Source organism: Nerophis lumbriciformis, linkage group LG01 (genome assembly GCF_033978685.3).
Source record: "Nerophis lumbriciformis linkage group LG01, RoL_Nlum_v2.1, whole genome shotgun sequence".
NCBI lineage: Eukaryota > Metazoa > Chordata > Actinopteri > Syngnathiformes > Syngnathidae > Nerophis > Nerophis lumbriciformis.
The window spans coordinates 15,889,863-15,904,312 of NC_084548.2; the positions used below are offsets into that span (position 1 = coordinate 15,889,863).

The window sequence follows — 14,450 nt, forward strand, 5'->3', positions numbered from 1 at the left end:
GGGCGTGGCCTGCGGACCTGCAGCGAGGCGGGACGTGTCGGGACCGGCTTCAAGATTAGCGACAGGTGAGTGGATGACACAGCTGAGTGTGTTTGTCTGATCACCTGTCGCTCTGTTAAAAGCAGCAGTCGGGAAGAAGAGAGGAGGGGGAGCACGAGCGAGAGCGAGACAGACGAGAAAGACATTTGCTGAAAAGCACGAAAAGACTGAAAATAAAACATTGTTCGAAACCCTGAACACTGCTGTCATGTCCGTGGTTGGTGGTCAGAAGAACCCGGTGGAACCAGACTTCCACAATTTGGCGCCCAACTCGGCTGGACCACCGGAGGCCGGGGAAGACGACACCCTGACGGCTCTCGCGGGAGCGCTCTCTGAGCTGGCAGCGACCACCCGCCAACAGTGCCAGGTCCTGCGGGCGTTAGCGGACCAGGGGGGCGGCGCACTGTCAGTGCCGACGACCGTCACCATCCCCCGCATGGGAGAAAAAGAAGATCCCCATGCCTTTTTGGACATTTTTGCGGCCACGGCGAGAGCATGCGCGTGGCCGGAAGAAGAGTGGGGGGTGCGGCTCTTGCCGCTCCTGACGGGGGAGGCGCAGCGTGCGGCGCTCAGCCTGCCGGCGCCCTCCAGAGTGCGCTTTGAGGACCTGAGGAGGGCGGTGCTGGACCGGACGGGAGGCACCGCCGAAGATTGCCGACGACGGTTCCGGTCCATGCGTCTGGGGAAGGAGGACCGGCCATTCGCCTTTGGCCAGCGGCTCCAGGAGGCGGCGACGCGCTGGCTGCAGCCGGGAGAGGGAGATGGCCGACTGCTGGACCAGATCGTACTGGAGCAGTTTGTGGAGGCGATCCCGACGCGGACGGCGAACTGGATCCGGTACCACCGACCCCGGGACCTCGCAGCAGCGGTGACCCTCGCCGAGAACCACCTGGCTGTCCACCGCGAGGAGAGAGAACGACACATTCCCCACTTTTTCCCACGTGACCCTCCCTCTACTCTGTCTCCGCAGGTCCCGGCTGCTGCTTCCAGAACATCTCCCGCGCAGACGGCCCCTCAAACGCTTGGGCAGGCGTGCTGGAGGCGTGGGCGGCCCGGTCGCGCGCGTCACGGACCTCCGCAGGTGGAGGTGGGGCGCGTGAGCCGGGTGGCCGCTCCTTCAGTGCCCTCCCCCGGCCCGGGGGAGACGTACGGTATGAAGGTAACGATACAGGGGAGTACATACCAGGCGATGGTGGATTCGGGCTGCGGGCAGACCATGATCCACCAGAACCTGGTTCGACCCGGGGCTTTGAGGCAGGCAACACGGCTAAAAATCAGGTGTGTTCATGGGGATGTGCACGAGTACCCTATGGTGCCAGTAGAAATTTGGTACGAGGGCCAAAAGCATAGGGTCGAGGTAGCTATAAGTACGCACCTCTCGCACCCCGTAATCTTGGGTACAAATTGGCCGGGGTTTAACCATTTACTGACACAATGTGTGGGGGTGCGTTCACGGACCGTAGGAAAGGGGAGCATCCGCGCGGTTCTCAGTGGTGACGCGGGTCCGTCCGATACTGCCGAGCGGGAACCGGTGGGGGCTTCGCGGGAAGCCCCCACGGCCCCCCACTGGCACCCTATGGAGGATTTTCCGCTCGAGCAGTCTCGCAACGAAACTTTGCGCGCGGCCTGGGACCAGGTGGATTACATCGACGGTCAGCTGGTGCGCCCGGGAGCAGCGCGGGTGTTCCCTCACTTCTCGATTATGAGAGATAGACTATACCGAGTGAGCCGGGACACTCAGACCGGAGAGGAATCCACCCAATTGTTGGTGCCAAAACACCGCAGGGAAATGGTTTTCCAGGCGGCGCATTACAATCCCATGGCTGGCCACATGGGGTATAATAAAACACTAAATCGGGTCATGGTCCGATTCTATTGGCCGGGCATCCGGGCAGACGTGCGCCGCTGGTGCGCTGCCTGCCCGGACTGTCAGCTGGTGAACCCGGCGGCCACTCCAAAGGCGCCTTTGCGCCCATTGCCGCTCATGGAGGTCCCCTTCGAAAGAATGGGTATGGACCTCATCGGACCATTCCACCCGAGCACACGGGGATATCGCTTTGTGTTAGTCCTAGTGGATTACGCAACACGCTATCCCGAAGCAGTGCCCCTGCGCTCCATCTCTGCAAAGAGTGTAGCGCAGGCCCTGTTTCAGGTCATCTCCCGAGTTGGAATCCCGAAAGAGATTCTGACTGACCAGGGCACGTCCTTTATGTCACGCACGATAAAGGAACTGTACGGATTATTGGGAATTAAAGCGATCCGCACCAGCGTATACCATCCACAAACAGATGGGCTGGTGGAGAGATTGAATAAAACGCTGAAAACCATGATCCGTAAGTTTACACATAAGGACAAACCAAATTGGGATAAATGGCTGGATCCCCTTCTGTTTGCGATGCGGGAGGTACCTCAGGCCTCCACAGGCTTTGCGCCTTTTGAGTTACTATACGGCAGGAAGCCGCGCGGAGTATTGGACGTAATTAAGGAAAGCTGGGAGGAGAGGCCAAGCTCCAGCAAAAACGAAATTCAATACGTCATGGACATGCGAGCAAAACTCCACACGGTGGGGCACTTGTCACGCGAGAATTTGCTCCGTGCCCAGGAACGTCAGCAGCGCACGTATAACAGGGGGACTCAGCTTAGAAAATTTTCACCGGGAGAAAAAGTGCTTATATTACTCCCCACATCCAGCTCGAAATTACTTGCGCGCTGGCAAGGACCCTTCGAGGTCACACGGCAAGTGGGTGATGTGGACTACGAGGTCCGGCGCTCGGACCGGGGCGGAGCCACCCAAATTTATCATATAAACCTCCTGAAAGCATGGAAAAAGGCGGAGCCTGTTTCCATGGTAACGGTGGTTAAGGAGGAGGGGGAGTTCGGGCCGGAGGTCCCGCGCGCTGGTCCGCCCTTTCCCCTCCTCTGTGACGATCAGCTCACGTTAGCGCAGAGAGCGGATGTTGCTAAACTGCAGCAGCGCTTCTCTGATGTGTTCTCCCCTCGGCCCGGGCGCACGAACCTCATCCAGCATCATATGGAGACCAGCCCGGGTGTTACGGTGCGGTCTCGGCCCTACAGGCTCCCCGAACACAAACGCAAAGTAGTTCGGGAGGAATTAAAATCCATGCTGGAGTTGGGGGTAATAGAAGAATCCCACAGCGCGTGGTGCAGTCCCATTGTTCTGGTAGGAAAGAAGGATGGGTCTGTGCGGTTTTGAGTGGGAGTGGGCGGCCGGACGGCGTCCCGGCTTGAGTCTGGCGGTGGAGGTATGTGAGGGGCGTGGCCTGCGGACCTGCAGCGAGGTGGGACGTGTCGGGACCGGCTTCGAGATTAGCGACAGGTGAGTGGATGACACAGCTGAGTGTGTTTGTCTGATCACCTGTCGCTCTGTTAAAAGCAGCAGTCGGGAAGAAGAGAGGAGGGGGAGCACGAGCGAGAGCGAGACAGACGAGAAAGACATTTGCTGAAAAGCACGAAAAGACTGAAAATAAAACCCTGAACACTGTTGTCATGTCCGTGGTTGGTGGTCAGAAGAACCCGGTGGAACCAGACTTCCACAACCCACAATACTGGGAGGCGAAGATGTAAATGGAAATATTCAGCACGCACAATGTGATTCATCAATACAATATTATTTTGCGAGCACTATTTTGCGTTTTATTTAGCACGTGTGGGAAGGATATGCAAACTGACAGTTTGCAAAGACAGACGATGGACAGACAACGACCCTCTGCCCTACATGTGTGTGTCAACATTTTGGACGGTCAGAAATACAAAATATTAGACACATTGTCTATTCAGCAACATACTTTTATAATTGTATAGCTGCTAGAGGGCTTAAGGGGCTGATTAAAACAAATTGAATTGATGCGTTTTTGTGTCATTTAATATTTTTTTGATGACGCTTGTTTTTCTCACATAGAATATACCAGGGTGATTCAAAAAGAATACGGCAAAATTATCACTCGATATTTCAAAAAATGAAAAACAATTGAAAACCTAGCTTGAACACATGTGTCGTACATAACTTCGAGTATTTATTTCATGCTTTACAAGTGCTCAATATGGCCACTACCGGCAGCACGGACAACATCAAGACAATATGAGAATTCCTCCCAAACACGCCCCAGGATGTTGCAATAACTTTGTCTTCAACAGAAAAAAGTCACACAGAGTTAGATCCGGAGATCTGGCAGGCCAAGCGCAGAGAGCGAGGTCTTTGGCACTTCTACCACCAGTCCACCGCTGAGGCATGCTTCCATTCAGATAAGTTTGAACCTCGAGATGCCAAAGGGGGCGGTGCCCCATCTTGTTGATAAAATCATCTCTTTAAACTGTTTAAGCCACTGTCGAATGCTCTCACGATGGAGTGGATCAATGCCAAATTCTGTTCTAAAAGCACGCTGCACCGTGACAATAGCATTTATTTTCCCAAACTTAAGCACACAAAATGCCTTCTGTTGAAAATTCCTATTAACACACTCCGCAACCTTGTGGACAGCCTTCCCAGAAGAATAGAAGCTGTAATAGCTGCAAAAGGTGGACCGACATCACATTGAACCCTATGGGTTAGGAATGGGATGGCACTTCAAGTTCATATGTGAGTCAAGGCAGGTGGCCAAATACTTTTGGCAATGTAGTGTATCTCTCTTAAATGCAAGCACCTTCTAGCTCAGTGGATAAGACAGTGTCCTAATCAAACAGGAGTAACCAAAACTTCCAAAAATATCTTTTAAATGTGTCAAAAATGTTCTCTATTGTACAATACTTCAAAAAAAGAATATACAATTGAACAGTTTGCCACTGCACAGTACCCAGCTCCCATCCCTTGGTCTGGGGAAAAGGAAAATCTAACAAAAATGAAGGAGAACAATCATATTAATATTATTAAGTGTAACAGGAAACAAGAATTGAATGACCTTCAAACTGTCATATACTCTCTCATGACAGTTATGAATTTCTTGTATTTTGCTTTATTTCCTTTCCAGCCCTTTTATTTTGTGTTTCCATTTGTTTTTGCCACCCCTTCTTAGTCTGAGCCAATCAGGATGTGTCATGCTGCATAGCTTTTCCTATTAAGTTAAAGTACCAATGACTGTCACACACACACTAGGTGTGGCGAAACTATTCTCTGCATTTGACCCATTACCCATGTTCACTCCCTGGGAGGTGAGGGGAGCAGTGGGCAGCAGCGGTGGCCGCACCTGGGAATCATTTTTGGTGATTTTAACCCCCAATTCCAACCCTTGATGCTGAGTGCCAAGCAGGGAGGTAATGGGTCCCATTTGTTATAGTCTTAGGTATGACTCGGCCGAGGTTTGAACTCACAACCTACCGATCTCAGGGCGGACACTCTAACCACTATGCTTCCTGTGCTTTGTTGCTTTGTATGCACTACTTGTGTCTGTGTTTTTCCTAATGGAAGTTGTTTTGTCTGTTGTGTCTGCATCCACAGTCCGTAACACAAATGTTGCATGCTTCAAACCCCAGATGACAACCACAAACACTACCGGGTAGTACTTGGTAATGCTAGTGTAGACCAATCAATGCTGAATACGGCAAGGACTAGCCACTTCAAAAAAAATAGGGCTTCACTACATTGTCAGCATTTTCAAGTATAAAAATGGCTAAATGAACTAAAAATATCAATACTGCAGTAGTATTGGCCGCGATAGGGGATCAAACCACTGTCCAGTATAGTGGCCGCTGATTGGCTATTACTATATTGGATTAAAAGAGTGAAAAGGTGACTAAATGGTGTCATTGTATGTCTAGAGCAGGGGTCGGGAACCTTTTTGGCTGAGAGAGCCATGAAACCCAAATATTTTAAAATGTATTTCCGTGAGAGCCATATAATATTTTTTAACACTGAATGTAACTAAATGCGTGCATTTTTTAGTAAGACCAACATTTTTAGAGTATAATAGGTCTCTTATTATTTTCAATAACATTGTTATTATGTAGCTAACCAATAATAAATAAAATACTTTACCGACGAAAGCTATGCTACGACAGAGATGGCAAGAATGTGTGGATATCCTGCGACATTCAAAGCAGATGCATTTCCAACGATACAGTCAAAGAAATCTGCCGCCAGACCCCCATTGAATCTGCCGGAGTGTGTGAGCAATTCAGGGACAAAGGACCTCGGTAGCACGGCAAGCAATGGCGGCAGTTTGTTCCCGCAGACGAGCGAGCTAAACCCCCTGGATGTCTTGGCTCACACCGTCCCTTATGCCACTGAAGATGATCAAGAGTAGAATATCAACCCTAGCTTCCCTGGCCTGCTGACATCAACTCCAAAACTGGACAGATCAGATTTCAGAAAAAGAGAGCGGGTGAGGGTATGTCTACAGAATATATTAATTGATGAAAATTGGGCTGTCTGCACTCTCAAAATGTATTTCATATGCTGTAAACCTAGTTCATAGTTGTTAGTTTCCTTTAATGCCAAACAAACACATACCAATTGTTGGTTAGAAGGTGATCGCCGAATTCGTCCTCGCTTTCTCCCGTGTCGCTGGCTGTCGTGTCGTTTTTGTCGGTTTCGCTTGCATACGGTTCAAACCGATATGGCTCAATAGCTTCAGTTTCTTCTTCAATTTCGTTTTCCCTTTCTGCCTCCACACTACAACCATCCGTTTCAATACATGCGTAATCTGTTGAATCGCTTAAGCCGCTGAAATCCGAGTCTGAATCCGAGCTAATGTCGCTATAGCTTGCTGTTCTATACGATGCTTAAAATCAGGCACTTTGAATCTTTTTTTAGGGATATTGCGTGATGGGTAAAATTTTGAAAAAAAAATTCGAAAAATAAAATAAGCCACTGGGAACTGATTTTTAATGGTTTTAACCCTTCTGAAATTGTGATAATGTTCCCCTTTAATGAAAGATACTTTTTTGTATGTTCATTTGTTTACATATTTGACCACTTATCCTGTTCAGCATTGGTCAATTTAGAGTCTCCATTTAACCTAACATGCCTGTTTTGGACTGTGGGAGGAAGCCAGAGTACCCGAAATAAATGGGGAGAACATCCAACTCCACATTGCCAGAAAAAAATACCCGTTATTCATGTTGTTTTGCTTAATTATGATCACGACGTGATCATAATTAAATCCCATCAACATCCAGGGCCGGGTTTTGTGGCAGTAGTGGGGCAGTACAAGTACCTGGGAGTCCACTTGAACAGCACGCTGGACTGGAAGGACAACTGCAAAGCTGTTTACAAGAAGGGCATGAGCAGACTCTTTTTCCTGAGGAAGCTTAGATCCTTTAATGTGTGCAGCAAGCTGTTGGAGATCGTTTATCAGTCTTTTGTGGCCAGTGCCCTGTACTTTGCAGTGGTTTGTTGGGGGAGCAGCACCAGCAAAAGGGACTTAAACCGGATTGACAAACTTAGCCAGAAAGCCGGCCAAACTATTGGCACGCAGTTGGAGGCGTTTGTGTCAGTGAGGGACAGGAGGACACTGGACAAACTACTCGCCATCATGGACAATCCTGCCCACCCACTCCACCAAGACAATTGAGGGACAGCGGAGCTCATACTCCAACAGGCTCCTTCAGCTTCTTTCCCACAGTGTTCGCTTCAAGATCTCCTTCATTCCGCACTCCATCCAGCTGTAAAATCACTCGCCATACAGCAATAGATGATATCTGTCTTTTACCTGACCGCTTCTATGTTAGGTACCTCTCTTTGTTTATAATGTATGGATCTACTCTTTATTTTATGCTGCCCTTTTTTTGCTGCAGCGGTTACATATACTATAATATTGTACATGGTAATTGAAATGTGTTATATATTGTATATATTATATAATAATATATCAGTATGCAGTATATACTGTGTACATAATATATAAATAATACATATATGTTATATTTTATATTGCTACTATGGTACATTTTTTGTCTACTTTATACCTTTTGTTTTCGCCCTCTTTTTGTGCCCTTGTGTGCACGATCCTTTCCATGCTTTGTAACTTGGACTTCCTTTTATTGTCATTCAAATCTGAAATTTACATTACAGATAAGAACGCAATGTTGTTGCATTAGCTCGTTGTAGTGCAGTTTAAAAGAGCAATAAGGTGCAGATATAAATACATAGATTACTGTACAGATAAATATATTGCACTTTTGCATATGCATCCACGTTTATGGATGTATGTTATATTGTCTTTATATTCCAGCGAGTTAATCCTTTTTGGGGGTAATTGAGGGGATTATTGTGATGCGTTCAAGAGTCTTATAACCTGAGGCAGGGGTCAGCAACCCAAAATGTTGAAAGAGCCATATTGGACCAAAAATACAAAAACAAATCTGTCTTGAGCCGCAAAAAAATAAAAGCCATATTACATACAGATAGTGTGTCATGAGATACAAATTGAATTAAGAGGACTTAAAGGAAACTAAATGACCTCAAATATACCTAAAAAAGAGGCATAATGATGCAATATGTACATATAGCTAGCCTAAATAGCATGTTAGCATCGATTAGCTTGCAGTCATGCAGTGACCAAATATGTCTGATTAGCACTCCACGCAAGTCAATAACATCAACAAAACTCACCTTTTGTGCATTCATGCACATCGTTAAAAGTTTGGTGGACAAAATGAGACAGAAAAAGAAGCGGCATAAAAGACGTCCTAAAAAGTCGGAGAAAGTTGTACATGTAAACAAACTACGGTGAGTTCAAGGACCGCCAAAATTAGTAGGACAAAACGGCGCTCGCCAAATACTCGAATCAGTGAGGCATGTTTAATATAAACAGTGTGCTTTATAACAATTAGGGAGGTTTGCGTCATGTTTGTCCTCCTACAGAAACCATATTAAAACAAACAAAAAACATTTTTCCCCTCATCTTTTTCCATTTTTCATACATTTTTGAAAAAGCTCCAGAGAGCCACTAGGGCGGCGCTAAAGAGCCGCATGCGGCTCTAGAGCCGCTGGTTGCCGACCCCTGGCCTGAGGGAAGAAGCTGTTACAGAACCTAGAGGTTCTGCTACGGAGGCTGTGGAACCTCTTTCTAGAGTCCAGCAGTGAAAACAGTCCTTGGTGGGGGTAAATGGTAAGTGGGTTGTACTTGTATAACACTTTTCTACCTTTTTTTTTAAGCAACTCAAAGCGCTTTGACACTATTTCCACATTCACCCATTTACACACACATTCACACACTGATGGCGGGAGCTGCCATGCAAGGCGCTAACCACGACCCATCAGGAGCAAGGGTGAAGTGTCTTGCTCAAGGACACAATGGACGTGACTAGGATGGTAGAAGGTGGGGATAGAACCAGTAACCCTCAGATTGCCACGCTCCCAACTTCGCCACTCCCGGGTGGGAGGAGTCTCTACAGATTTTCTGAGCCCTGGTCAGGCAGCGGCTTTTTGCGATCTCCTGGATAGGAGGAAGAGGAGTCCTGAGCTACTGTGTGGAACAATTACCCTTGTGGATCAATCAAGTTTCTCTAAGTCTAAAATGTCCATGAAGACTTGACTCAAATGGTTCAGCATGGTTATGTTGCCATTTACGAGCAGTCGTTTGGCCTCTTGTCTGCTAGCGTCCTCTCTTACTGCCGATGTGAGCCGTCTACGCTGCACCTGCAAGACCTCGTCAAATACCACTGAAGTGAAACGAGAGGACAGCGGCTCTTTTTTTGCCACCGTCAGGTTCATAAAGACCGCCATGATTCTGAGAGCGTCATCGCCTGGGAATTTTCACTATTGCCGACAGGGAGTCGATTGGCTTTACCTGCGTATAAACGCTATTTTTGTCCTATATTCAGTCTTTTATCCCCTCAGCTCTCCGCCAACTCAGCTGTTTATCGCAGTCTTTTAAAGTCCCCTCATAGCCTTGTTTCATCCATATTTTACTGGCCAATGGGAACCCCACATAAACCTAAAGCTTGTTGTTTTCTGTGGATCGTGAGGGATATTAGTTTTATGTTATCATGTAATTCAAAGACAAATAAATGGCATATTACGTTTTAACAGTTGATTTTGTAATTGTGCTGATTAGGGTTGTACGGTATACGGTAGTACCGCGATACTACTGAATCATTTTCGGTACGATACCGTCTCTGAAATGTACCGGTCCCGCACCCCCCTGCGCCCGCGTCGAAGTCACGTCGTGACATTGCTGGTTTTACGAGCAGGCAAACATGTTCGGCAGTGCACAATCACTGAGTACTTACGAGCAGACACAGTGTGAAGACAGAAAAGTGAGAACGGACGCATTTTGGCTTAAAAACTATCGAAGGTGAAGTTACGCCCTCAGGAAGAGGTGCTTTAAGACATGGCTAGCTAAAGTCCATCCGCCGTCGGCAGTGTTTTAGCTACTTAATTTTGTTTGTAGGACATCTAGAATCTGTCCTTAAGGGGGGTCACTCTGTCATGATCCGTGGTCCGGATCATTTTTAGTTTAGTTATGTTTGTTTTTTGGACACTTTTTAGTTCCTGGTTGTTCACTTCCTTGTTTTGTTTTGGTTGTCATGGTCACTCATTGTGTTCACCTGTCTCACCTGCTTCCCGAGCGCTAATCAGAGGCATTATTTAAGTTGCCTTTGCCAGTCACTCGTTCTGCCTTCGTTGTCTTTGTCACACCGGTTTATGTCTTGCTCTGACCAAGTAAGTTTCCCTGTCCATGCCCTAGCTTCTGCTAAAGATTAGCTTCACTTGTGTTTTAGGTACGCTTGCCTTTTTTTTGTTGTATTGTTTATGTTTGTGGTAGTGCGTGATTTATGTTAATAAATCCTAGCCTACCTTCACGCTGTCGTCCGGAGCCGTCTCTTTGCATTGGAAGAACACCCGCGCAGCAAGCTGCGACCCCCACGTGACATCCATGGCGACAAATAAAGTAAGTTTCTTACAAGTATCATCCCTGCAGGACGAGGAATAGCTAAACATGCTTCACTACACACCGTAGATCACCGGCATCAACATGTAAACAAACGCCATTGGTGGATCTACACCTAACATCCACTGTAATGATATCAAGTACAGTACAGGCACGTGTCTAGTCGATACTACTATGATTACATCGATATTTTTTGGCATCACAACATCTTCTTTCGTATTTTTTAAAATGTATATTATGTTTATAAACTCAGGTAATATGTCCCTGGACACATGAGGACTTTGAATATGACCAATGTATGATCCTGTAACGACTTGGTATCGGATTGATACCCAAATTTGTGGTATCCTCCAAAACTAATGTAAAGTATCAAACAACAGAAGAATAAGTGATTATTACATTTTAACAGAAGTGTAGATAGAACATGTTAAAACAGAAAATAAGCAGATATTAACAGTTAATGAACAAGTAGATTAATATTTAATTTTCTACCACTTGTCCTTAATAATGTTGACAAAATAATAGAATGATAAATGACACAATATGTTACTGCATATGTCAGCAGACTAATTAGGAGCCTTTGTTTGTTTACGTACTACTAAAAGACAAGTTGTCTAGTATGTTCACTATTTTATTTAAGGACTTAACAGCAATAAGAAACTCATCATACCTGCTCTCCGCTCTCCTGGTTCTTGCATCTTGGGGTCACAAAACGGCAGCCATGCGAATTCCTCACAGTATCGCGAGGACACAATATTCTGGCTCGATGATACTGTGAGGAACTCGCATGGCTGCCGTTTATCATCGAGCACTGAGGAGTGCTCGAGACCAAGCATAAATAGGATACATGTTGATTGGCAGCAGGTGTGGACCGGCTGCCAATCAACGGCAGGTGAGGAAAAAACAGTGCTCAGCGGAACAAACAGGAAATATAACAAAATAAGAGCACTGACAGGAAGTAAATACAAAAACAAGGAAACAAACCGAAATGAAGTGACAGATAGTCACAAATACTGTATTTTTCGGACTACAAGGTGCACTTAAAATCATATTTTTTTTCTTAAAACTGGACAGTGCACCTTATAACTTAATGTACGGAGTAATTCTGGTTTTGCTTACCCACCTTAAAGCAATTTTATTTGGTACATGGTGTAATGATAAGTGTGACCAGTAGATGGCAGTCAAACATAAGAGATACGTGTAGGCTGCAATATGATGGCAATATGACTCAAGTAAACGACACCAACATTCTATATGTTCTATTGAAAATATAGAACATTACACACGGCGCTCAAAAATATAACAAAAAATTTTATAGTGCGGCTTTGGTAAGCTATGAAGATGCACCGCTTGATGTGCTTCAACATACGAGTATTATTATGGTGTGTGTATAAGGTAAGACATATTATCTGGTGTTTATTTTCGCAATATTACTTTAATATTAACTGTTCCTACCTTTTGGTACCTACTGATCTGTATTTGGGATCTGCATAAATCCTGAAAAATTCTGCCTTTGTAGTCCGTGCCGACACCGTAGTCGATAAGCTTCTTCTTTTTCTCTACCTTCTTGTTATGGGACATTCATCCTACGGAGCGGAAAACACAACCAAAAATTGTAGGCTTCTTCACGCGACGAAGCCGGCCTACTTCACCACAGTCTGTAGTCTAGTCTAGACGCCCTCTTCTATGGCGTCACATTAGTGCCAAAAATCCGAGCACATAAAAACTGTTATCGCGCGGTGATTCTCCACTTCGTGCGCGGGCGCGACACCCTTTTGCATGCGCGTGGTGCCTTTTTGCGCGCGCGGTGCCTTTCTGCATGTATCCTATGCAAAATGCTGTGAGCATTTTGCATATGACCAATCATTCTCCAGTGTAGCAACGTTGTAGCCATCTTACCTCAGACATCTAGCCTCAATCATTACATTGATGTCAATGGTACATGTACTAATTAAATTACCATAACTTGCTCGATTTTCGACCAATTTACAAACGGTTTGCCTTGTTACAAATCTTATTACATGTAGATATGACATAGGATGCTGTACCTGTTGAAATTACCTCTTTCGCTTTAAAAAAATGACTTAATTGTGCAACATAGTTGTGTAGGGTCAGTGTTAGTCAGTTCTCTGATTATTTTAAACTGTTTCAGAATACATTATTAAAAGCTATTTTTAACATTTTAAAATGTATGTTATTGCTGGTGGACCAGTTCTGGCTGAAAGATGTGATTATGGTGTTTGTTGTCTTATTATTTATTTGGGTCACATTTTGTATTACCCTGTATTGTGTTTATGTGGTATGAAATAACCTTCATCAGCGGCACGCGACATTTTTTTATCCACTTCTTCCTCCGTAAATCTTGATACATATTGACGATGACCCGCCCTGCTATACTTCTGATTGGCTCTGAGCATTTTTCAGCATTTTTCGCCTGACCAATCAGAAAGAAGGGCCGTCTAAGCATACCCGCCCCCAAAGTGCCAAAAAGAAACATGACAGCGCGAGGAGAGATGCCAGGAGTACACAGAGAGCGCGCAGAAAGGGGTCGCGCGCGCGCAAAAAGGCACCACGCGCGCGCAAAAGGGTGTCGCGCGCGCGCACAAAGTGGAGAATCAGCGCGCGATATCAGTTTTTATGCGCTCGGATTTTTGGCACTAATGTGACGCCATACTCTTCCCCCTGGAGAGACACCACCTTAACTAACAAGTATTCTGGGGGAAACACTGCAAATGGTCGTGTTTCATTGGCCGTTCACTTTCAAATGTTTATTCTTGGTGATGGGTTTTATCAAATAAATTTCCCCAAAAAATGTGACTTATATTCCAGTGTGACTTATATATGTTTTTTTCTTTCTTTATTATGCATTTTCGGCAGGTGCGACTTATACTCCGGTGCGACTTATACTCCGAAAAATACGTTATGTTTAATGTACCCTAAGATTTTTTGTTAAAATAAAGCCAATAATGCTTTTTTTTTGTGGTACCCAGTATTTTTGTGCTCAGCATCTCCCTAGACCCAATTTTCTCCATCAAACGGGTTCTTCGTCGTCTATTTGTTGAGGTATTCCATCATCAGCTGTTCTGCATATGCACGCCTGAGCACAAATCGAAGGAGACCTTGTCAGAGGGAGAATCCAGGCAGCCGCCGTGGAGCTCAGCAGAGCGCATCAATCTCCTCTAAACAAGAGGATGCATGGCGCTGGAGGAAGTGAGGGAGAACGAGGGGATGTTATCAGAGGGCGGTGGGCTGGCGAGGAGGCCCAAGTGGGAGGAGGCCGGGTGACCTGAAAGCTTCAGGAAGCAATTAGCAAGATGCTTCACAAACTTCAGAAGCAATCTAATTAGCTGCTATCAAAGCTGCAGATGCGTTTGTCTTTTTTCTCGCCTTCCGATGAATTCTTGGTTCTTAATTGCCTGTGCTCGTTTGACTGAGCGGGCCGTAAAATGCAGATATGCGGAACAGCAGATTGTTTGTTTATTAAAATACAATAGAGGCAGGGGTAGCGTGTGCGAGTTTGTGAGGTTAATGCAGTGCTGCGAAAGCAATATTAAAGTTGCA

The 14,450-nt window shown here is 45.9% G+C and overlaps 1 protein-coding gene across 3 annotated transcripts in view; it reads right to left on the reverse strand.

Moving 5' to 3' along the window:
* The window catches only part of LOC133616582 (forkhead box protein J3-like), a 202,263-nt gene that overhangs the window by 24,324 nt on the left and 163,489 nt on the right, over positions 1–14,450 (reverse strand). The window lies entirely within an intron of this gene.